The following is a 24,828-nucleotide window of genomic DNA, read 5'->3' as shown; positions in this document are numbered from 1 at the left end:
GTCAATCTCCTAGAAGCCAAGACAAAAATGGTGGTTGTCAAGGTTTTGAGGGAAAGAAAAAAGAGAGATGTTGGTCAAAGTGTTTAAAGCAGGCGTCCCCAAACTACGGCCCCGCGGACCGCATGTGGCCCCCTGAGGCCTTTAATCCAGCCCCCTGCCACACTTCAGGAAGGGGCACCTCTTTCATTGGTGGTCAGTGAGAGGAGCACAGTACGTGGCGGCCCTCCAACAGTCTGAGGGACAGTGAACTGGCCCCCTGTGTAAAAAGTTTAGGGACGCCTGGTTTAAAGGTTCATTTATGCAGGATCAGTATTTTCTACATATCTAACATACAGCATAGTGATTACAGTTAATAATAGTGTATTACATACTTCAGATACAGTAAGTTAATAGATCTTCAGTGTTCTCACTATATGAAAGGTAACTATGTGATAATGGATATGTTAATTAACTTGATAGTGGGAATCATTCACAATGTATACATATGTTAAATATCACATTGTACTCCTTAAACACATACAATTTTTGTCAGTTATTCAATAAAGCTGAATAAAGTGTTCATTAATCTAGAATAAACATTTTGTTACATGCTTTTATAAATTCACTCTGCATTTATTAAAAATAGAACCAAGAAAGGAATGCTGGGAAGACAGCCGCCTAAGAACAGCTCAGGACTTCAGCTCCCAGTGAAAGTGCAGAGGGTCCCACCCCTCCACCCCCAACAACAACGAAAACAAAAACAGTAATTGGAAACCCTCTGGGTTGAGCCCTCCAAACCAAGCACAGCTGAACCGGGAGGGTCCGGCTCCGTGGGGGAGGGGCTTCCGCCATTACTGAGACTCTCCACCGCTAGGGAGGCAGGCTGCCGTTGCCGAGGCAACCTGCCACAACAGAGAGAGTCCGCCATAACAGAGGCGGGGCAACCATTGCCGAGACAGTTCTAACTACGCCCTTATAAAAAGGACTACAGGGAAGAGCTCAGGGCAGCTGGGCGGAGCCCACAGCAGCTCAGCAAAGCCCCTGCGGGCAAGCAGTGGCTAGGTGTGCTGCTAGCTGGGTGGGTCAGACCTGAAAGAAAAATCAAAAAAGGCAGTAGTGTAACGGAAACTCATAAAGCTCCAACTTCCTGGGACAGAGACAGACAACAGGTGGATAAACCCACAAAAATGGGAAGAAACCAGCGCAAAAAGGATGAAAACTCCTGAAACCAGAACAACTCTCCTCCTAAAAGGGATCACAACTCCTCACCAGCAAGGGAACCAGACCAGATGGAGAAGGAGGGTGATGAAATGACAGAATCAGACTTCAGAAGGTGGGTAGTAAGAAACTACAATGAGCTAAAAGAACACGTTCTAACCCAACGCAAAGAAAATAGGAACCTTGAAAAAAGATTGGACGAACTGCTGATGAGAATGGACAGCATAGAGAGGAGTATAAGTGAATTGATGGAGCTGAAAAACGCAACACGAGAACTTCGTGAAGCATGCACAAGCTTCACCAGCCGAATTGACCAAGCAGAAGAAAGGATATCAGAGGTCGAAGATCAACTCAATGAAATAAAAAGAGAAGGCAAGAACAGAGAAAAAAGGCACAAAAACGAATGAACAAAATCTTCAAGAAATGTGGGACTATGTGAAAAGACCTAATCTACGTCTGATAGGTGTACCTGAATGTGATGAAGAGAATGAATCCAAGCTGGAAAATACTCTTCAGGATATTATCCAGGAAAACTTCCCCAACCTAGCAAGGCAGACCAATATTCAAATCCAGGAAATACAGAGAACACCACAAAGATATTCCTCAAGAAGAGCAACCCCAAGGCACATAATTGTCAGATTCACCAGGGTTGAAATGAAAGAGAAAATGCTAAGGGCAGCCAGAGAGAAAGGTCGGGTTACCCACAAAGGGAAGCCCATTAGACTCACAGCAGATCTCTCAGCAGAAACCCTACAAGCCAGAAGAGATTGGGGGCCAATATTCAACATCCTGAAAGAAAAGAACTTTCAACCCAGAATCTCCTATCCAGCCAAACTAAGCTTCATAAGTGAAGGAAAAATAAAATCCTTTGTGAACAAGCAAGCACTCAGAGATTTCATCACCACCAAACCTGCTCTACAAGAACTCCTGAAAGAGGCCCTACACATATAAAGGAACAACCAGTACCAGCCACTCCAAAAACATACCATATGGTAAAAGAGCATCAACACAATCAAGAATCTGCATCAACTAACCAATAAAACAGCCAGGTAGCATCAAAATGACAGTATCAAATTCACACATAACAATACTATCCCTAAATGTCAATGGACTAAATGCCCCAATCAAAAGACACAGACTGGCAAATTGGATAAAATCCAAAACCCATCAGTGTGCTGTATCCAGGAAACCCATCTTACATGCAAGGATACATAAAGGCTCAAAATAAAGGGATGGAGGAAGATCTACCAAGCAAATGGAGAGAAAAAAAAGGCAGGAGTTGCAATTCTCATCTCTGATAAAATAGACTTTAAAGCAACAAAGATCAAAAGAGACAAAGAAGGACATTACATAATGGTAAAAGGATCACTGCAACAAGAAGAGCTAATGATCCTAAATATATACGCACCCAATACAGGAGCACCCAGATACATAAGGCAAGTTATTGTATATCTGGAGGACCCCATCATCTCAGCCCAAAATCTCCCGAAACTGATAAACAACTTCAGCAAAGTCTCAGGATACAAAATCAACGTGCAAAAATCACAAGCATTCCTATACACCAGTAATAGACTTCAAGAGAGCCAAATCAAGAACGAACTGCCATTCACAATTGCTACAAAGAGAATAAAGTACCTAGGAATACAACTAACAAGGACCGTAAAGGATCTCTTCAAGGAGAACTACAAGCCATTGCTCAACGAAATAAGAGAGGATACAAACAGATGGAGAAACATTCCATGTTCATGGTTAGGAAGAATCAACATCATGAAAATGGTCATACTGCCCAAAGTAATTTACAGATTTAACGCTATTCCCATCAAGCTACCAATGACCTTCTTCACAGAACTGGAAAAGAACACCTTAAACTTCATATGGAACCAAAAGAAAGCCCGCATAGCCAAGTCAATTCTAAGCAAAAAGAACAAAGCTGGAGGCATCACGCTACCGGACTTCAAACTATACTACAAGGCTACAGTAATCAAAACAGCATGGTACTGGTACCAAAACAGAGATATAGACCAATGGAACAGAACAGAGGCCTCACAGGAAATACAACATACCCACAACCATCTGATCTTCAACAAACCTGACAAAAACAAGCAATGGGGAAAGGACTCCCTGTTTAATAAATGGTGTTGGGAAAACTGGCTAGCCATGTGCAGAAAGCAGAAACAGGACCGCTTCCTGACACCTTACACCAAAATTAACTCCAGATGGATTAAATAATTAAACATCAGACCTAATACCATAAAAACCTTAGAAGAAAATCTAGGCAAAACCATTCAGGACATAGGTGTAGGCAAGGACTTCATGACCAAAACGCCAAAAGCAATGGCAACAAAAGCCAAAATAGACAAATGGGATCTAATCAAACTCCACAGCTTCTGCACAGCAAAAGAAACAGTCAGTAGAGTGAATCGGCAACCAACAGAATGGGAAAAAATTTTTGCAGCCTACCCATCTGACAAGGGGCTGATATCCAGAATTTACAAAGAACTAAAGCAGATCTACAAGAAAAAAACAAACAAGCCCATTCAAAAATGGGCGAAGGATATGAACAGATACTTTACAAAAGAAGACATACGGGAGGCCAACAAACATATGAAAAAATGCTCATCATCACTGGTCATCAGAGAAATGCAAATCAAAACCACATTGAGATACCATCTCACACCAGTAAGAATGGCGATCATTAAAAAATCAGGAAACAACAGATGCTGGAGAGGATGTGGAGAAATAGGAACACTTTTACACTGTTGGTGGGAATGTAAATTAATTCAACCATTGTGGAAGACAGTGTGGCGATTCCTCAAGGACCTAAAAATAGAAATCCCATTTGACCCAGCAATCCCATTACTGGGTATATATCCAAAGGATTATAAATCATTCTACTACAAGGACACGTGCACACGAATGTTCATTGCAGCACTGTTTACAATAGCAAAGACCTGGAACCAACCCAAATGCCCAACGATGATAGACTGGATAGGGAAAATGTGGTACATATACACCATGGAATATTACGCAGCCATCAAAAACGATGAGTTCACGTCCTTTGTAGGGACATGGATGAACCTGGAAACCATCATTCTCAGCAAACTGACACAAGAGCAGAAAATCAAACACCGTATATTCTCACTCATAGGTGGGTGTTGAACAATGAGAACACATGGACACAGGGAGGGGAGCACTACACACTGGGGTCCGTTGGGGGGAAATGGGCGAGGGGCGGGGGGGTAGGGAGGTGGGAAGAGATAGCATGGGGAGAAATGACAGATACAGGTGAGGGGACGGAAGGCAGCAAACCACACTGCCAAGTGTGTACCTTTGCAACAATCTTGCATGTTCATCACATGTACCCCAAAACCTAAAATGCAATCAAAAAAAAAAAAAATAGAACCAAGAAATATTTGAAACATTTTCATAATCATGATGGGCAATTAGTGGAGCCAACTGGAATAAAATCATTTCCAGATACGAGTTATATCTGAAGTCACTGGCAAACGATTCTGGCAGATTGTCCACTTTTTCATGTATTCCAATAGAATCAGAAAACTTTACACCAGATTTTAGAGTTGCACTAAAATCATTCCTTGTCTTTCTGTTCAGATATGTGTGCTGATTAAGTTCCATAATTTTCCTAACATGTCTATAACCTTTGTCAAGATTATTGTCAAAGCATGTGTAACTGTATTTAAGCAGCAACAAATAACATCAGTACTTTAAGATGATGCAGAATGAACCAACCTTTTCCCCCCAACTTTTATCTATGTCCAACTATGAAAAAAAATACTACTTATGAAGAATATCCTACAGAAATAAATTTTCTTGTCTGTTCTAAATTTTATTTTGTATAAAGCCAAAATGATTTGCTTAGGAACCCAACGTATTGTGTCTCTTTTAAAAAATATATTTTTTGCTAAAAATGGCTCTTTGGCATTACCCATGAGTTTAAAGACTACCATGAAAGGCCATGTTAGAAAAGTCCTTTTTATTATAGTTAATATAGAAATATTATTAAGGATGTATTGACCATACTACTTGTTTTGCTGTGAGTAAGGACTGTGAAAAAATCCCCACCTTACACTGTTCTAGAGATGTCCAAGAATCAATCTCCCAGGGATACTGAGGAACAACTCTATATTTTGTTGCAAATATTTTCATTTAATAAGTATTAATGACAAAGTACACTTCATTTTCTTTTACAATCAGATTTTCATCCAGGTAACTGCTGTGGTTGCCTTCCAGGGCTATCAACAGTGCTAGAGAGAAAAGCCCCTCCTTGCTGTGGACAGCACTGTGTGGCTGAGTTGAGCTTTTCAATGCACTAAGGTTTAAAGCAAACTATTAGGACAAGTAGCATCTCTATCATATGGGTCAGTTTAAATCTGTACTGCCAGCTCTAATTATTATGTTGTTTCAGCAAATGTCATCTGCTTTCATTATAATAGTTATAATATAGGAATATTGAGTCCTAAAAATTCAAATTCAAGTGAACATTTTTAATTTGATCAAGTGTAATTTCGGAAGCCTCATTTTTCGCTAGTGGGATGAAGGCTTAGTCATTATTGTCACATATTGGTATCTGTAATTAAAGCATGGTATGTTATTAAAGGTAACAACACTCATGTAACAAAAAATAAATTACAAATAGAATTTGTGAGAAGACATTTAAATGAAATTTTAAGAGTCATAAATTTTAAAAATGTAGTTTAAGTTATAAATGAAATTTGCAAAGAAGCAGCTACAGGACTTCCAAGATCCCTACTTTCCCTTTGAGGACCAACCTAGAGAAAGTTGTCCTAAATAAACAGATAACCCTTTTAAGAGCTCCGTGACATGGACTTTATTCCACATTGCTTTTCACATGGACATCCAATACAGAGCCTATGATACGCTAAAGATATTTTCAGAGACATGCAGTGTTTCAAATCCAATCCCATTAAATTCTGACATATGAAACAGATATTCAGCTGTTTTAAATTATGACAGTCTTTTTGTGTTTCATTCTAAGACTTACAACTATTTCACACCCAGAATATCAATATGGTATCACAAGTCAGGATGCAAACTTACCTAAGATCTAGAGAGAAATAATCTATATAACTTTGTAAGTTATATTCATGTATGTACTGCTTCCCAATAGTAACCATAAAGTACATTGAACCCTAACTCCACCAAGACATACTTTTCAGGCTGTCATAAATTCCATTCACACAGGATACCCAACTCAAGGAGCAGCTCCCTAAACAAAATGATTGTAAAGAACACGGCTGTGCTGCAGGCAGTGGGCAGCAGGCATAGGCGGAGGTAAACAGACTGGATGACTCAGCAGGATTGTGGTGCATGCACACAATCCGTGTCTTACATAACCATAGCCATGTAAACATAATATAGAGAAGTTTATCACCTGGCTCTCAGCCACTATTGTTTCTGTGGTATATAAATGTAACACTGATACTGTGAAGGAGCAGCTGAATAAAGCCATGCCTCATTTACCTGCTGTCTCTTGAATGTTCTTCCAGTTCCCTGCCCCATGTTTATCCACTCCCTTCGGCCCTCAGCTGGGTCTAGAACCTGATGCTGACCAAGACAATGATGTACAAATTTGAACTAGTTCACTGTGTTAGTTTTACTTTGTGTGTATGTGTGTGTGTGTGTGTGTGTGTGTGTGTGTGTATGTGTGTGTTGTGAGATGGGGCAGTCATCAAATAAAACTGCTTTCCACTTTACCCTCTGTTCTAAGCTATTTTACTGTTTTATAAAAATCACTGAGGTTGGATTTTATAAGGATAGGTTCAAACTGGCAAGAAACAAAAACAACAAAACAAAGTTGATGTAAGATCAGCATGAGAGGATAGCACATTCTTTTAAACAAAAAGCAAAATAATTCTACTTCAATTCTTTCTTGTTTGTGTTTTTGTTAAATTTTTACTGTGGAGGATGACAATAAATTAGAAACTATTCTTTCACAAAAAGAGTATGATCAGATTTCAATAAAAATATAAATTTGTCAATCATTGATATAATATTATACTTGATGTGACTATATATGTTAGAGCCACATACTAGATAATATATTAACATTATGGACCAGAAAGTAAAAATGCCTGTATTTCCTAACAAGATACTATAGGCCTTGGATACTTGAAATTTTTCAATGATAGAAACTAAAACATTGCAATGGTGATTTCCAGAGGCTTGGAGGAGAAAAAAAGAAGATTTTAGTAAAGGGTACAAAGTTTCAGTTACACAAGATATATAAGTCCTAGAGGTCTACTGCACTATATAGATATATGTATGTACACAGACACACACACATACATTGACCATAGTTAAAAGCATATACTTAAAATTTTGCTAAGTCATTAGATCTTATATTAAGTGTTTTTGTTGCAGAATGATAATAATAAGAGAATGGGAAGAAACTTTTGGAGGTGATTGATAGGTTGATGGCATAGATTATGATGATGGTTTCATGGTTGGATACTATGTCTAAATCATCAAGTTGTATGCATTAATCACATATAGCATTTTATATGTCAAAAAAGAAAAATTTAAAAATGAGGTGAAATCTGCAAAGCATTATTGAGAAAGTACAAGTTGCTACGGGAATTCATTTGAGGAAATTACCATATCTGCTTGATGGATTAAGGATTCTTTCATGAAGAATATATTAGAAATAGGTTCAAATGCTGACAAGCAGACTTGAGATTTTTTTTTTAAATAAAGTTACCAGCAGAAGTAAAAATTCATGTTGGAAAATTTGAAGATATATGGCGGAGAGTTCGAATTAGATATATTAGAGTATTGGAAAATCTGGCGTAAGCTTTTAATTATAACTTAAGATAACTCTATCTTAGGTCTTAAACACCAAGAGAGGAAATTTTTACTATGTTCAGGCAGCATCAACAAGCAGTTAATGTTCACTGAAAGTATATTATGAACTGAGCGATGCCATTCTAGCAGCATTAAAGAAAAATGACTCAACAGCTTTTTACTGAGCAAGACTGGAGGAAAGAAGAATTAATGAAAGACAGCTCAGTTAATAGACTATTTGAAGTTCTTTAACCTCTCTATAATTCACATGCCCCTCTGCTGAAAATAATAGCCTTATAATGTTGTAAGAGTTAAATAATACATGGAAAACAAAAGTGAGCAGGGAAGAAATAGTAGCTCTTGCTAGTATTATGAATTATATAGATTTAGGTATAGTGTATAAAACTGGAAAACATAGTTTCTTTAATAAATATGGAATAATAATGTTACCTGAGGGTTTCTAAAGGGTAAAAGAAAATAATATTTGTAAATGAGCATGTTAGCAATGAAGTTCTACAAAAATATAACATGATATAAAAGTGAGTGATATCAAAAAAAAAACCGAAGGGAAAATTTTATATATATATATATATATATATATATATATATATATATATATATATGACACATGAGAAGCTTTAAATCCACATTTCTTAGTTGGTGCTCAACTCTGATTGAGGTTTGAAAGAAAACATATCCAAAGAGAGTTATCATCATTTTTCTGAAAACACCAGTGTCCAGGATACTGGTAAAAATTCCCTGGAACATCATCTATGCATGGTGTACTGTGATATCATCAACAGTCTGCCTCTTGCACTATGAAAGGTGTGTGGCTTCTTTTTGTTTTACATCATTAGTTATTGGTTTATTTAAATCCAAAACCAATGTCTTATTATTTCTACAACATATACAATATTTAGATAAGCACTGTGATATAATTCACAACCCTATTCCATCTTTTTACAGAAAATATTTTTAAAATTACTACCCCACATAAAATAGTCTTACAAATATAGAGGTCTAAGACATATTATATATGTCTTTTTTAAACTCTTTTAAGAGTTAATATTTTTTATGTTCACAAACATTCCCATCATTACAGGATACTTGATGGAAACCATGGTGACCACAAGCAAGTCACTTGCACTATTGATTTGCATAAATAAAAAGATTTATTTATGCAAAGTGCTGCCAATGCCATCACTAAATCTTCAAGGAATGTTTCCAGAAGCCGACAAAAGCACGTCAATACTGAGAACAATGGAATGTAAAGTATGGATTGCTTTCGGGTACATGACTAGAAAATTTTTCCCCCAGGGAAAAAAAAACACACTGCAGAAATATTTTAGAGCTAGCAATTAACCTGCTGCTGCAGTTAGCAGTGAATCTCTCAACATATCCCTTTCCCTCAGACCTCTAACGAAATCTGTCCATGAGGAATGCTCATTTCCTGCTGGGTAAGACACTGGGTAAATGTAGGAATTCACAGTTCACCAGAAGGATTATATCATTTTCCTTTTTGGAAGAAGTCCAAACTCCATTATGAAGGTGCATTACATTGTTATACTGCAGAAAGCAACATATGGCATTATATCTCTAAAGAGCTAAAAATGGATTTTCAGCTAAAAAACTTAGTTGTGAAATAAACAGTACATGTTCAGTACATGCAAAATGAGTATAATCTATGAGTTATGAACAAATACAGCAATACGTAAGTACATTTTTCAATATGCCATAGTAGAAATATAATGTATAATTCATAATTGATAGAAGTCATCATTTTCTTTAATTGGTAAAGGATATTAGAATTAAAATGGTTTATAAGTGATCAGTAATACTGTCAAAATTCAGGAGATAAGTAATCAGACACTAGTTTTTAAAAGGTTTGCTGCAGCCATACACTGAGTTCCATTAAAGAAGATTAAATAAAATCAGACCATCCACACAAACTTACACTAATGGAAAAAATGAATGGATCATTAGCTGAAATAGTTATTCATATAACATTGTTAACATAAACTGTATTAGCTGTTCATGACAGCGAGATATTATTAATAGCTGATAGTCAGTTACAGATAGCAACCTACAAACTCACAGAATTGATGATTTCAATCTAAAGGGCATGGTTCTGTTTATGACTTACATTCAGGTCTCTGGCTGCTGGAAATACTGGGTCTATTATTTCACTGTGTACCTAGAGACACAGTGTGATTTAGTGGCCAAACAGCTGATAATTTTGCTCCGTACTAGATGCAGAAGAAATTTGTACAGTAGCAGCATAAAACAGACAGCAGTAGTTTACCATGAAACCATCAAATTTCTATTTTTCTCTTTAAAGATATTTATAATTGGGAAGTTGGAATTGTGTGGCATTTCTAAATACTGAGAAAACAAATGTATGCTTATGTCCCATGTTCTCATGCTGGAAAAATTTGGCAATATTAAAGTCAAGTGTGATTCCCAGTTAAAGGCTGTAATGAAAGGTACTAACTTCCCAAGGAATTTTAAAAGTTACTATTGTCATATACTGATACCTTCACTTCATTTCATGTGATTTTCTATAGTATAGTATAATTAATGGCTTAGATATGAATGCTGACACTTCTTCACATTGCTCCCTCATTTATCACCGTTAAATATGTAAGCATTTGTTTCCCAGAGATATATCTGATGGCATAATCTCTAAATATGAATAGAAATATTTAGTAATCTGTATATAATTTGATTTCCTTGGATTTTGCATCTCATGACCTCTAACACCATGTATATTGTTAAACTTAACACCAGATTGCAAATAAATGATGATGGCATTAAATATAGAATTTAATATAGAATTAAATATAGGTGGTACATTCTTTACTGTGTGAGTAATGCCTTAATAACTGAATTATTCACATCAAATAAGGTTACTAGCATTTTGCTTTCACACCCCTTTGGTAAGTTCTTCACTTGCTGTATACAGACACATCTGCTAGGCACTTCTTTTTAATCTGAATGCTTTTCTCTCACACTGCTTTCTAGAAGTTCCATGTCACCAGAAATAAAAGAAATATACATAAAAATTAGAACAGCATTACATCATGTACAAGTACACACACACACACACTCACACACACACACATTCTACATGTGTAATTAGAATACTTACTCAAGTAGTCTATACATCTAATTTTGAGTTCCAATTGCTTTGTTCTTTCCTTTAGAATGTGAAGAAACTTGAGATAATACAGCATAACATAGATATTAAAACCTGCATAGAAAGCTACATTTCTTTATGATGAATTTTAATGAACCAGAAAAAAAATTAAAGCACAGAAAATTTGCTCTTGCCCATAGCCACACTAATGACTTTTCCATATATTGTTTTCAAATCATGCAAGGCCTTGCTAACCTGTGATAGTATTTCTCATGCAAGATAGCATAATACCACACAAGCATACTACACTGACTCTCTCTCTCTCTTTTTCTCTCTCTCATATTCACACACACACACACACACACACACACACACACACACACACAGTTTATTAGCTTAATAACAGACTTCAGTTTAATTCATAGTGATGCAATTGGCCAAAGATTTAGTACCTCTAGTGACTTTTCTTCACCTTTTGTTATGGTGCTGTTTGATTGTATTTATGAATGTGACCTTAAATCCTATTACAGCAGAAGAAAGTAAGATAAATTGGACTTTAAAACACACACACAATAGCAGACAGTACTGTTTAAAGATTAATAAGTGATCTCACTATAGCACTTCAACTGCCTACAGCCTAAAACTATCTTTCCTTTGGTACTTTCCAGGCATTCCCTGAAGGACCAATAAACCAAGAGCACTAGACAGATCTGAACTTATCTATCACAGCTTTGATTGTGCTCTGGTGCACTATGTGTTTCTTCTTAAAAGCATCTAATTCACTGCCTGTTCATAGCATTCATTATTTGAAGCAAAGGACACTAGGAGAAGTAAACAAAACTTTTAAAAGACATATTGTAAAGTGAATTCATTCCATTTTCCTTTTTTATGTATCAAACCCCCAAACCATATATTGCTCTAGAGAGGTGATTTTCACACCACTCAATTTTTAGCCAGATATAAAACTGCACATTTCTAACCATATGTCATCTCCTAGCATCTGTGCATTGCACCAAGATGTTCAGACACCTCATCACAAGGCTTCCAAGACATCAAGTACCTGAGGGACAACACTTGAGGTCCCGAGGGCACATACTCTCTTCACAGTGGGAATCCCAGAAGAGAAGAAGCCAATGTAAAAAATTTAGAGCTCTGCACATAGTCTACCTGTTTACCGATGCTAGGGACTTCATAATGAGAAACACTCTGCAATGTTGACCTTCCTTTCCAACCTCTGATCTCCAGATTTCTTCTTGAATAGCATCTGCAAAGCTTCCTGTGACAAAAAAAAAAAATGGCTACAGAATCCATCCTGTTATTACTTAACATTAGCATAAGTAATTCATATTATGTAGTTGTAGTATTTTACAACTGTTTGACTAGCTAAATTTTACAAATGTACCCATGTGAATATAATTCCATTTGCAAAACTAAGTATCAGATACATAACACTAAACACTGCAAACACGAGAAAGTGTCTTTCAGTACTTGTTTCATTTTTTATCTGAAGATGTTGAAAAACAGTCAGGGCTCATTATCTTTAGCCTGAAGAAAAGCTTTGTATAAAGACCAGATGAAAGGAGACAGCTAAAAATTAGAGACAAACAGATAATTCAACACAAACAATTTCCTTTGGTGGCTAAATGTCCTAATTTGTTTCTATTGAGGCATTAACCATGAAGTTTTCACATCACTCCTTTTGTGTGAGTTTATGACACCTACATGAGATGAGATGGCATGAGGGGAGAATGGCAGTGTCTTCCTGTAACCCTCAAACTGAATTTCTAATTACTATAGTGATTTCTAATGAATTCTTTACATTTTCTTCAACAATAAAGGTAATGAAGTAATTTGTTATTCAATATTCTTTATATAACTACATTTGGCTGTTGAGAGTCTCTGGTCTTTTTGTTTTATTTTATGTGTGCTATGCTATTTTGAGCTCTCTAATACTCTTTAGACCAAATGGGGTTTTCTACCAAATGATTTTCATTTTAGGTTTTTTTTTTTTTTTTTTTTTTTTTTTTGATACAGAGTCTCACTCTGTCACCCAGGCTGGAGCGCAATGGTGCAACCTCAGCTCACTGCAACATCTGCCTCCCAGGTTCAAGTTATTCTCCTGCCTTGGCCTCCTGAGTAGCTGGGATTACAGGAATGTGTCACCATGTCTGGCTAATTTTTGTGTTTTTAAAAAAGATGGGATTTCACTATGTTAGCCAGCTTGGTCTCAACCTCTTGACCTTGTGATCTGCCCACCTCAACCTCCGAAAATGCTGGGATTACAGGTGTGAGCAATTGTGCCCTGCCTCATTTTGGTATTTCTAAGACTAGAGAACACAAGAGGCACTATAGTTTAAATAGGTACCTAATAAACAGCTGTTGTTATAGAGAATATAATTTACTTTTAGCAATGATGCCTATTATTAGCAATTACTAGTGACACACAGTCAAGTTGTGGTAAATGATTGTATTATCTCTCAATCAAACCAGCTATCTTACAAATAAAAGTACTCTAATTAATATAGTGATACAGAAATAATGACTTTTGCCTTAACCAATAACTTTAAAGTTACTTTTGTCACTTTTGAACTATTTAAAATATGGTATTCAACTTTTATTTTATTTTTATGCCCTTATAGTTGGTATAAAAATAAACAGAGAAAAATAATCTATAATTTGATAGAACTGGAGTGAACCTTTGGAATTAGCACTTCAATCCTTATGAAAGCATTGCGGTGTCTGAAGTACAACATGTATTCAGTACTATACTAATGAAGATATATATCGTGTGTCCAACAGCAAGAATTCTATTAGTATCACTCATATGAAAAGGAAAGACATCTCACTGGCTCAGAACTCCCTAGTGAGTCTTTTAAAGATGACTAAGACCATTTCTTGACATGGCTTGTGGAGAACTGCAACATACTCGTAGCGTACATTGTGAGACATATCATGCTTGTTTTGGCAGCATGCATACGAAAAAAAAAGGGAGACATATCAGACAGCCTGCCAAGATTTATTAAATAAGTGATCCTCTTCCATTTTTTCTAACACATCTGGAAACAAATGACATAGTCCAGTTATTTCCCTAAATACATCAGAAGTTGAAACTTCTTCAAATATCACAGGAATAATGACAGCAACTTCACCAAAGCCATATTTATTGAGGACACTGGTCATTAAAATACTCTGAGCTATATATGAATTACCATATAATAAACTCTTCCAGAACTAATGCCAGTGAAAAACCTTTGGTTACACTCAGAGACTTTTTGTAAGCAACCATCACTTGTTTTCACTTTGATTACTAGAAAGTGCAGAATGCAAATTAAAGATCAACCTTGAAAACCACCACGACTCTACATTTTCTATGTTTATGGCCTTCTTTTTGTTGAGCTAATTTTATAATAAGTTTTCTTATGATTCTATTTATGTTTCATCATTATTTAATCATAGACATTATTTTCACAAGCTGATTTTAATATTTAACTTGGAATACTAAATCATCTTTTCTTAATTTGAAGAACAGATGATTTAAAAATGCATAAGGGAGGCTGAGGCGGGTGGATCACGAGGTGGAGAGATCGAGACCATCCTGGTCAACATGGTGAAACCCCGTCTCTACTAAAAATACAAAAAATTAGCTGGGCATGGTGGTGTGTGCCTGTAATCCCAGCTACTCAGGAGGTTGAGGCAGGAGAATTGCCTGAACCCAGGAGGCGGAGGTTGCAGTGAGCCGAGATCGCGCCATTGCACTCCAACCTGGGTAACAAGAGCGAAACTCCGTCTCAAAAAAAAAAAATGCATAATAGTGGACTAAAATATCTGAAAGATTCTTAAGCAGAAGGAGAAGCTAATGTATACTGTGATGTGTAATAACAGGGGCAGATAGATAAAATTTTAAAGGAGCATGTGCTAGATAGGTGTGAGTAAGAATTTTCTAATAATTCTTCAAGTCCCAAGTGTAATGAGTTTCCCTGAAAAGCTGTGGAATCTTCAACACTGCACAAGTTTAAGAAGAGGCTAAATAATTATCCATCTGGCATGTTAACAAAAGTTTGTCGATTACAAGAAAGGTTAGACTAGAAGCCCTCAAAAATCTCTTCCATTCTATGATTCCATAATTAAATATGCTATGTTTAATGAGCCATTTGTTATCTTCATGGGGTGAATAACTCATGGCACAAGTTTCCATGCTGTCTTTCTGCCAAGTCTAGAAATTAAATTAAATTAAATCTATCACCATATAAAATTAGGAATAAAGAAAAGTTAAGTCATGATAACTTGAAGAGTCTTGAATTTTTTATACTGGCTTAAAAATTATAGTTTTATTGCCAGAAAGAATTTATAGCCTGTTTATATCACAAAACCAATACTCTAAATATGAGGGATAAAAACAGGAGAAACTTTGTGATGTCATTCAAATTAAAGTATGATGAGAGTTTAATAAAATATATTCTAATATTCTAAATATTAAAAAGTAGACAACTGATCATATTATAGATATATTTATAAACTACTTCCTATAAGGAGAAGCACTTTAAAGATCCCTGTCACTCAAAAGGTGTACATATTTGTTTGGGGGGCAGACACTGAAAATCACTGTAAGTCAGTAAATGATATTGAAATGGCATATTTAATACCTGCACATATCTATCATTGTATTTACACAATATAAGAAACATAAACAAATCCTGAATTTGCTAGCAATTATTCACTGAGGTGAATCATCTTAACTGAATGAGCTGACACACTGCATATAAATACTTTAAGTGGACAAACAACTTCATAAGTAAATTTAAAAATTTTGCTTTCATATTTGGTAGTCTCAGAAAGGTATACTTACTGATCTGTACTTTCTGTTAGGGATAAACTGAAAAGGTTTTGAAAAAGTAAGTATTACTTAAAGATACATAACAAAAAGTTAAATAACCAGAGCAAAATACGTGATTTCAAACTATTCAAACTATTAAAAATTCCAAGAGTACACAAGTACAAAATTTTAAACCCTATTGCCAACTGGATTTTGATTAAACAAAGAAAGAATGAATCAAGAATGATTGGGGAAAAGTGAAAACAAATTAAAACTAAAGATCAATGGAAGCATGCCTATTGAAACGTGACTGTTGTTATTAAAGACAGGAACAGCAGACATCGGTTATTTTTAAATTTTGCAATGGATGGTATTTGCTTCTTGGGGAAGTAGTTATGTACTCAAATCCTGCAGAAATCTAAGAGTCTGACCGCTATCAACATTTTTAACTGGTATGAATTCCAACAACCCTGATTTTTTTAAAGTCTAGTGTCTCCTGCTTTGCCTACCCCAAAAAGAAAGTCTCTGCCACCCTGCCTAGGAAATGGACATGATACCTGAATTCACTGCAAACACTGTCCAATAACACTTACAAAGTACAGCCCACTTCCCCAAATTTGGCATCTAAATATAACAGCAACAAGATCTTAGAAAAACATCTTAAGGACTGGGACCTCGGACTTACAATTTAAAGAAGTAGATTGGAACCAGATAGTACTGGCATTTGCAAGGTGGCAACATAATAGAGGTTTATAAGCAGATAAAATAAAGCTCAGTTTCCATTAGAGATTTATTTTCATTACAAAATATTTCAGACAAAAATGTGGAAAATAAAATGTAGCAGATACTCTCGTACCTATCAACCAGATTTGGCAAATGCTAACATCTTGCCATGTTTGCTTTGGGTTTCTTTTGTTTTCTAAGAGTACAAATTAAAAGATGCACAGAAAAGCCATCATCCATCCCATTCTTTCTCCCATTTCACCAAAGGACAGGCAATATCTGAAGTTATTGTCTTTCATTCAAATCAATATAGATATGTACCTATCAATATGTACTATATATTCTAGTTATTTAGTTATAGTTATTTAATATATAGCTATTTCAGGTGTACTTTAATTATAATGTGCCATGTGTATTTATTCTGCATCTTGTTTTTATGTTAAGCATTATTATTGTTTGGTTTTTCATTTTGAAATTTGTACCTCTAGTTTATTTAACTTCTCCATAGTATTCAATTATATGAGAAAACAATTGTTTATTTCTCCATTGCCCTATTACCTATATGTTGTTTATAACTTTTTTTATGAAGAAATGCTAGAAGAAACAACCTAGAGAATTCAAGAAAATATTTGCAAGCTATACATAAGGTAAGGGGTTAATATAAAAAATACATAAGAATCCCCTGCTATTCAAAAGAAAGAAAACAAATAATCTGATTTAAAAATGGACAAAGAACCTGAATAGATATTTCACAAAAGAAGACAAACAAACGGCCAACAGGTATATGAAAAAAAAATCAACATTACTAATGATGAGAAAAACGCAAATTAAAACCACTTCGGACCTGTTAGAATGTCTATAATCAAAAAGACAAAAGATGCCAAGTTCTGGTCAGGACGTGGAGAAAAGGGAAACCCTGTACACTGTCGAAGGAAATGTAAATTAATACAGCCACTATGGAAAATGGCATGGAGATCTCCAAAAATATCAAACATAGAACTACTATATGATCCAGCAATCCCACTGCTATGTATATATCCAAAGGAAATGAAGTCACTATCTCAAAATAATATATGCTCACCCACGTTTACTGTGGTACTATTTACAATTGCCAAGATATGGAATCAAAGTAAGTGTCTATCAACGAAAGAATGAATTTTTTAAATGTGTAATATATAAAAATGGAATACAGCCTTAAAGAAAAGAAAATTCTGTCATTTGTAACAAAAAGTGGATGAACCTGGAAGACAACGTTTTAAATGAAATAAGCCATAAACAGAAAGATAAATACTCATAAACTCACTTATAGGTGGAAGTTAAAATTGGCAAACTCGTAAAAGCAGAGCAAAATGGTCATTACCAGAGTTTGGGGAAGATGGAGAAGACAGAAGAAAGCAAACTGAGATGTTGGTCAAAAGACACAAAATTTCAATTACCTATGAAGAATAAGTTCAAGAGAGCTATCGTATTACATGGTGGCTATAGTTAATAACCATGTATTACATTATGGAAAATTGCTAAGAGATTAGATTTCAAGTGTTCTTACAACAAAAATAAGTATGTGAGGTAATGCAAATGTCAATTGGTATGACTTAGTCATTTCACAATGTAGACATATATCAAAACATCATGTTATACACCATACATTTCTTTTTAAATGCGACAATATTATTCTCTATATTTTTTTGTGAACATGAGTTAGAACTCATGTGTGTGTGTGTGTGTGTGTGTGTGTGCATGTGCGTGTGTGTGTGTGTGTGTGAGAGGGAGAGAGAGAGAGAGAGAGAGGGAGGGAGGGAGGGAGGGAGGGAGGGAGGGGGAGAGAGAGAGAAAGAGAGAGAATTGGAGTCACTGAGTTACAGATTTGCAAATCTAGCTATTTCCAATTTGTTCTTCAAAATAGTTGTAACTTAAACTCTACTGATGCTGTAGGAAAATGTCCTGTTTCCACATTTTTGTAACAGTTAGTTTTATCAAATATAAACACAAATACCTTTCATTGTATTTTTATGAGCATTCCTGATTTTGCCTCCTGTGGTCTGCTTGCTTGTGGTCTTTGCACAATTGTGCGAATTCCTACTGTATTAGTCCATGCTCACACTGCTAATAAAGACTTAGCTGAAACTGGGTAATTTATAAAGGAAAAGAAGTTTAATGGATCCACATTTCCACATGACTAGGGAGGCCTCACAATCATGGCAGAAGATGAATGAGAAGCAAAGTCATGTCTTAGCTGGCTGCAGGCAAAGAGAGCATGAACAGGAGACAACCCTTTATAAAACCATCAGATCTCTTGAGACTTACTCACTATCACAAGAGCAGCACAAGAAAGACCTGCACTCATGATTCAATTACCTCCTACCATGTCCCTCCCATGACGTGGGAATTATGAGAGCTACAATTCAAGATGAGATTTGGGTAGGGACACAAATTACAAAGTATATCACTTATAAGTATTTTCCTTTGTGATTAAATCTTTAAAAATATTTCACCCACATCTGTGATTTATCTTTTGTTTCGAGGAACTTTAGTTGTATAGGAAATTTTAATGTTAATAAACTTAATGAAATCTTTCCTATTATATTTTGTGCTTTTTATGTCATAAATGCTTCCTTATCTTGACAAAACTAGATATATTAAAATAATATCTGATAATTTTCACTAAAATTGTTAATGTTCAGCTTTTCAAATTTAAGACTTTAAATATTTAGTATAAGGTATGAATCTAATTTGATCCTTTTTCTACTTACAGTCCCTATCCCTGCTCCTTTTCTTGAATAACCTATTCATTTCCAAATTTTTTAAGCCCTTGTCATACCAAGTTGCATATATTATGCTCTCTATTCTGTCATATTATCTCACTTTTCTACTCTGCACTATAAAATTCTTAACGTCTATTAAGGCTAGTACACACATTCTTCTTCTCCCTTTTGACACATATTTTATAGAAGTTCAGTTAACAAGGTGAGTTTGAATGGTGCAGGCCCACTTATACATGGTTTTTTTTTCAATAAAAGTAACACCAGATGTGCCTTACTTTACTGTCTCCCACTCCACCTCCTCCATGTCGTTCATCTCTCCCATCCCTGAGACAGCAAGACCAACTCCTCCTCTTCCTTTTCCTCCTCAGCCTATTCAAGGTGCAGATGATGAGGATGAAGACATTTATAATGATTCATTTTCACTTAATGAGTACTAAATACATTTTTTTCGTATGATCTTAATAACATCTCTTTTTCCCAGGATACTTTATAATTAAAATACAGCATATAGTACATATAACATGTAAAATATGTGTTAAACAACTGCTCATGGTTAACAGTAGGCTATTAGTAAAGTTTTGGGGGAGTCAAAATTTAGAAGTGTATTTTCACCTACCTGGGAGTTTAGTGTCCCTAACACCTGTGTTGTTCAAGAGTCAAATGTAAATAGTTTCTGATTAACCTCATGATCTCTCTTTCAACAAATTATTCAGCTTTTTTAAATGTCCTAAGCTTTTTCTTTATTTCTTTAGGCTGTAATTATTGATATTTTATTATATTCCATTGTGGTCCAAGATCATGTTCTCTATACTATGAATTCTATACTATATTTTCAGATTCTTTATGGCTGGTATCTGGGCAATTTTGTAATTGCCTAAAATAAGTTTATTTTCTGGATATCAAAAGTCTAATAAAACAAGTATAAGTTAATTATTTTCTCTCCTTTATTCTATTAGTTTAATTTTTAATTTTCAGAGAAAAAAGAAAAGTTGTTAAATTTTCCAAAATGATGTTGAATTTATAAGTTTCTCTTTCTAATTGAAATTCTATATACATACTACATGCATATCTCTCTATAGAGGTAGATATACAATCTACACACATATATATTTTCACAGAAACAAACACATATGTGTAGCTATTGCTTTCATATCTTCAAATTTAAGATTTTCATATAGTCCTTGTATAATGGCTCTTACCTTTAGTAATTGCCTTTGTCTTTAATATCTATGTTGCCTAAAAAAAATGAATGTTACACATTTTTCTTTCTTTTGATTAGTATTTGAAATGTACTTGTTACTTTTTTATTTCAAGATTTATATGTTATTTGTTTTAGCTGAGTGTCTTTGTAGTCCACATAGGGTTGGACTTTCATAATACATATGGGCATTTCTATCCTTTAACAATCAAGTTTAATTCATTTACTTTTTGTAATATCTGGTATCTTATTTGGTGTCTCCTATTTCTGATGTTTTATAAATTTTTTCTCTTTTTAATTAATTTTTAATAAAGATGCCATGAAAAGTCAATAGTATGAAAAACAGGTGTTTCAAATGGTACTGGGATAATTGAATATTCACATGCAAAAGCTGAACTCCTAGCTCAATTTTTATATACAAAAGTTAACTCAAAATGGAACATTGACCAAAGAGGACTAAAACTATAAAAATCTTAAAGGAAAATAAAAGTTTAAATCTTTGTAATTTTCAATTAAATAAGAAAGCACATATAACAACAAAAAATATAAACTGGGTTTCATCAAAGTGGAATACATTTGTGCTGCAAAGGCCAGCATCATGAAAGAGATAAGACAAACCATAGAGTGGGGAACAAATATTGACAAATCATATGTCTGATAAAAGATTTGTATTGAGAATACATAAGGAACTCATACAAATCAATAATCAAACACAAATGCCCAATTGTAAATGGGCAAAGGATCTGAATAGACATTTCACCAAATAAAATATGAATATTACCAAAACGCACATAAAAGTATGCTTAATATCAATAATCACCAGAGAAAATGCATATTAAAACTATGATATACACTTCACATCCACTAAGATGGATATAACGCAAAATACAGATAATAACAAGTGTTGGTGAGAACGTGGAAATGTTGTGCATTGTTGATGGGACTGTAAAATGGTACAGCAGCTTGGGAAAAAACTGTGGCAATTCCTCAAATAATTGAACACAGAATTACCATTTAACCCAAGTTTCCATTGCTACCTATATATCCAAGAGAAATACAAATATATATCCACACAAAAATTTGTCCAAGAATATTCACATTTGCATTATTTTTAATAGCCAAAAAGTGGAAACAACCAAAATGTCCATGAACTAATGAATGGATATATAAAACATAGTATAACCAGAAAATGATACATTATTCAGCAATAAAAAGAAATGAAGTACTGATATAAGCTACAAGATGGATGAACCTTGAAGTTCAATTACAAAAAGACAGTGACAAAGGTCACATATTGACTGATTCAATTTATACAAAATGTCTAGAATAGACAAATACATAGACACAGAAAGTACATCAGTGTGGGAAAGGAATAAAAAGAACTGACTGCTAAACACATGGGAATTTTCTTCAATGTAATATGATTTTCTAAAATTTATTGTAGCTATGGTTGCACAACTCTGTGAATTCACTAAAATTCATTCAGTTGTACAGTATAAATGAGCAAATCATTACGTGTAAACTGTATCTTAATAAAGCTGTTACCAGGGAAAATAAATAAAGAAAAGAAAGCAGGGAATCAAAGTAACAGATAAGTGAAAAAGAATCCAAAGGGAAAAAACTAATATTCAAAGGCATTGTCTTATTGAGAAGCTGATTTTAAAATTAGTTTGTGGGGAAACATTAATATATCTCTTTCACAGATTTTTGAATAAGCAGTATTGATTGTTATACTTGGATTTTATAAGACATTTAGAGTTAAAAAATGTCTTAAAGTAGAATTTTAGCTATTTTATTTGACTAGATGCTATTAAAAAGTCACTGGAAATTAGGATAAGATTAGGATATGTTCAATATATATTTATTGAGCACCTATCATCTACCAGTCAGTGTTCTATGCACAACAGTGAACAAAACTTATAAATTCCTTCTCATATAGAGCCTATAACCCAGTGAAGACTGACAAAAAACAAATGAATGAATGAATGAATAAATGAAACAATGTATGGGTATTATCTAAGGAAGTAAAAATGTTATCAATGAAAATTCAGCAAATGAAGGAGATATAAGGAATAGTAAATAAGATATTACTTTACACAGAGTAGTAAGATCTTTCTGATAATGAGATAACAAAGACCTTAAGGAAATCAAGACCTGAGCAAAATAGATTTTCTTTTCTTTTGTGGGAAGAAGAGATGAGAGCCTCACAAGCATAAGAAACAAAACTACACATCAGGAAAAGTGGAAGTTGGAAAATTAATGTTGCAGTAATCCACATGAGAGAGGATGATGACTTGGATGGGTGTGCAAAGATTGGAGATGCAATAACATGGTTAGGGTGCAGAGGTATTTTAAGGATGAAACCAATAGTTTATGCGGTATTTGATTATTTACAGGTTACTTTAGAATTTTGGCCTAAACAATTGTTATAACAGAACTACGATTTTTAGAAATGAGATAAAGGGTTTCAAAGTAAAAATGAGTAATTGTTTTGGATATGTTAAGGTTAGGATGACTATACAACTCCAAGCTGAATTTATGTGTTTGAAGTTCAGAGAAGAGCAAACACTAAGGACCTGTATTTGAGAGTCATCTACATGTTGATGAGATGTACATGTACATTACTAGATGAGATCAATTAGAAAACTCCTATTGATACAGAAATGATGTATGAGGACTGAGCCCTGTATCTCTTTAGTGCTTAGAGGTCTGGTCAATAAAGACAAACCAGAACAAGTACTGAAAGAGAGAATCCAGTAACATAGGAGGAAAAACAAGAGATTTTCTGGAGGTCAGGTGAAGAAATGGTTGCAAGAAGGAGTTTTGATAGTCATGTCCAATGTTCCCTATGTCCAGGTACATGAAGCTTAAGATATACCATTAAATTTAGCAACATGGACACTACTGGTAATCTTGAAACCCGTGTTTTTGTGAAGAGATAGACATGAAAACCCAGATGGATTAACAAAAGTGGTAATAGTAAATATAGGCATTTTGAGGAATTTTGCCATAAAAGTGAGCAAAGAAATGAGGAAGTGGCTAAAAGTGTATGTGAAATATATGCTGAGGAATACAATAGCATAATTGTACAGCAATGGGAATTTCCCAGTAGGAAGAGAATAATTCACGATGAAGGGAAAAGCAGATAACAGCATAGACAAATGGAAATGATAAGGGAGGGTGTAAGTTGTTAGGTAAACTTCATCACATATTTAAATGCCACCTAGCCTCCTATTTTTTAAAAAAAAATTTAAACTTTCTTGAATCCTCAAAGTAAAAATAATACCATAACAACCTTAGAAGGGTTTAAGCTTTCAAAATGTCTTTCCCTCATTCCATTTTGCAAGATTTTCAGCATAAGCTGTTATCTTTCAACATACTCTATGCTCTTGCCCTCTGGCTTATCTAATCTAAACATGTTTCTGTTAAACTCTTACTGAGAATTGAATGACATTTATTCAAACCTCAACACCAGATTAAGATGCTGGAAGTTATGCTGATATCTAGAAAATGTTATTTTTTTTTTCTTGTGTGCTTCGAAGCCAGATAATTTAGCTTCAGGCAATCAAAGTATATTCCTCTTCAAGGCTGATTTTTCCAAAAGCAGCTGTTTGTATTCTAAAGCTGAATCTGTGTGTGAGTCATTAGCACAGTGTTTACAAGTTTGCTTTTTTTTCTGTATGGTTTCTGTAAAACTGTATTATGGTTTATATTTTCTTTCTAAATGTTCTCCTATATTAATTCACCCTCTGGTTTGGGAATATATGAGGCATGAATTCAATCATCTACCCAATCAGATCTTCTTGTTAACATTAAATATTTCAAAATTTATTACATCTCCCTTTATTATACTTGAACTTAATAATGCAATATCCAGGGAAACATCCTTTTTGACACAACTAATAATTAGACGGTGAATTTAAACAATGATTTATTAGTTTGGGCACCTTACAGAGTTAGGATTAATTTCAGGGCCAAATTATTTTCCTGTACGATATCACTCATGCCACTGCTGTAAGCAAGCATCATTAATCCTAGAAATCGATTGTTCATCTCTTTGATCCCTACCATCAAAATGCTTCATTTAATACCTCCTAAGTCAAGTTCTTACTAATTTGAGGATCTTGGCCACATACGAAAATGTAAATATCAATATGAATAGGATTACTGTCTAAGT

General features: G+C 34.6%; 1 protein-coding gene across 1 annotated transcript in view; it reads right to left on the bottom strand.

The window, feature by feature from the left end:
• The window catches only part of LOC101050874 (uncharacterized), an 891,623-nt gene that overhangs the window by 205,132 nt on the left and 661,663 nt on the right, over positions 1 to 24,828 (bottom strand). The window contains exon 11 of the mRNA XM_074389917.1: positions 12,323 to 12,431. The gene's annotated coding sequence lies outside the window, so the exon portion shown is untranslated. The remainder of the gene's footprint in view (positions 1 to 12,322; positions 12,432 to 24,828) is intronic.

Source organism: Saimiri boliviensis, chromosome 2 (genome assembly GCF_048565385.1).
Source record: "Saimiri boliviensis isolate mSaiBol1 chromosome 2, mSaiBol1.pri, whole genome shotgun sequence".
NCBI lineage: Eukaryota > Metazoa > Chordata > Mammalia > Primates > Cebidae > Saimiri > Saimiri boliviensis.
This window is presented reverse-complemented; position numbering and strand designations above follow the sequence as displayed.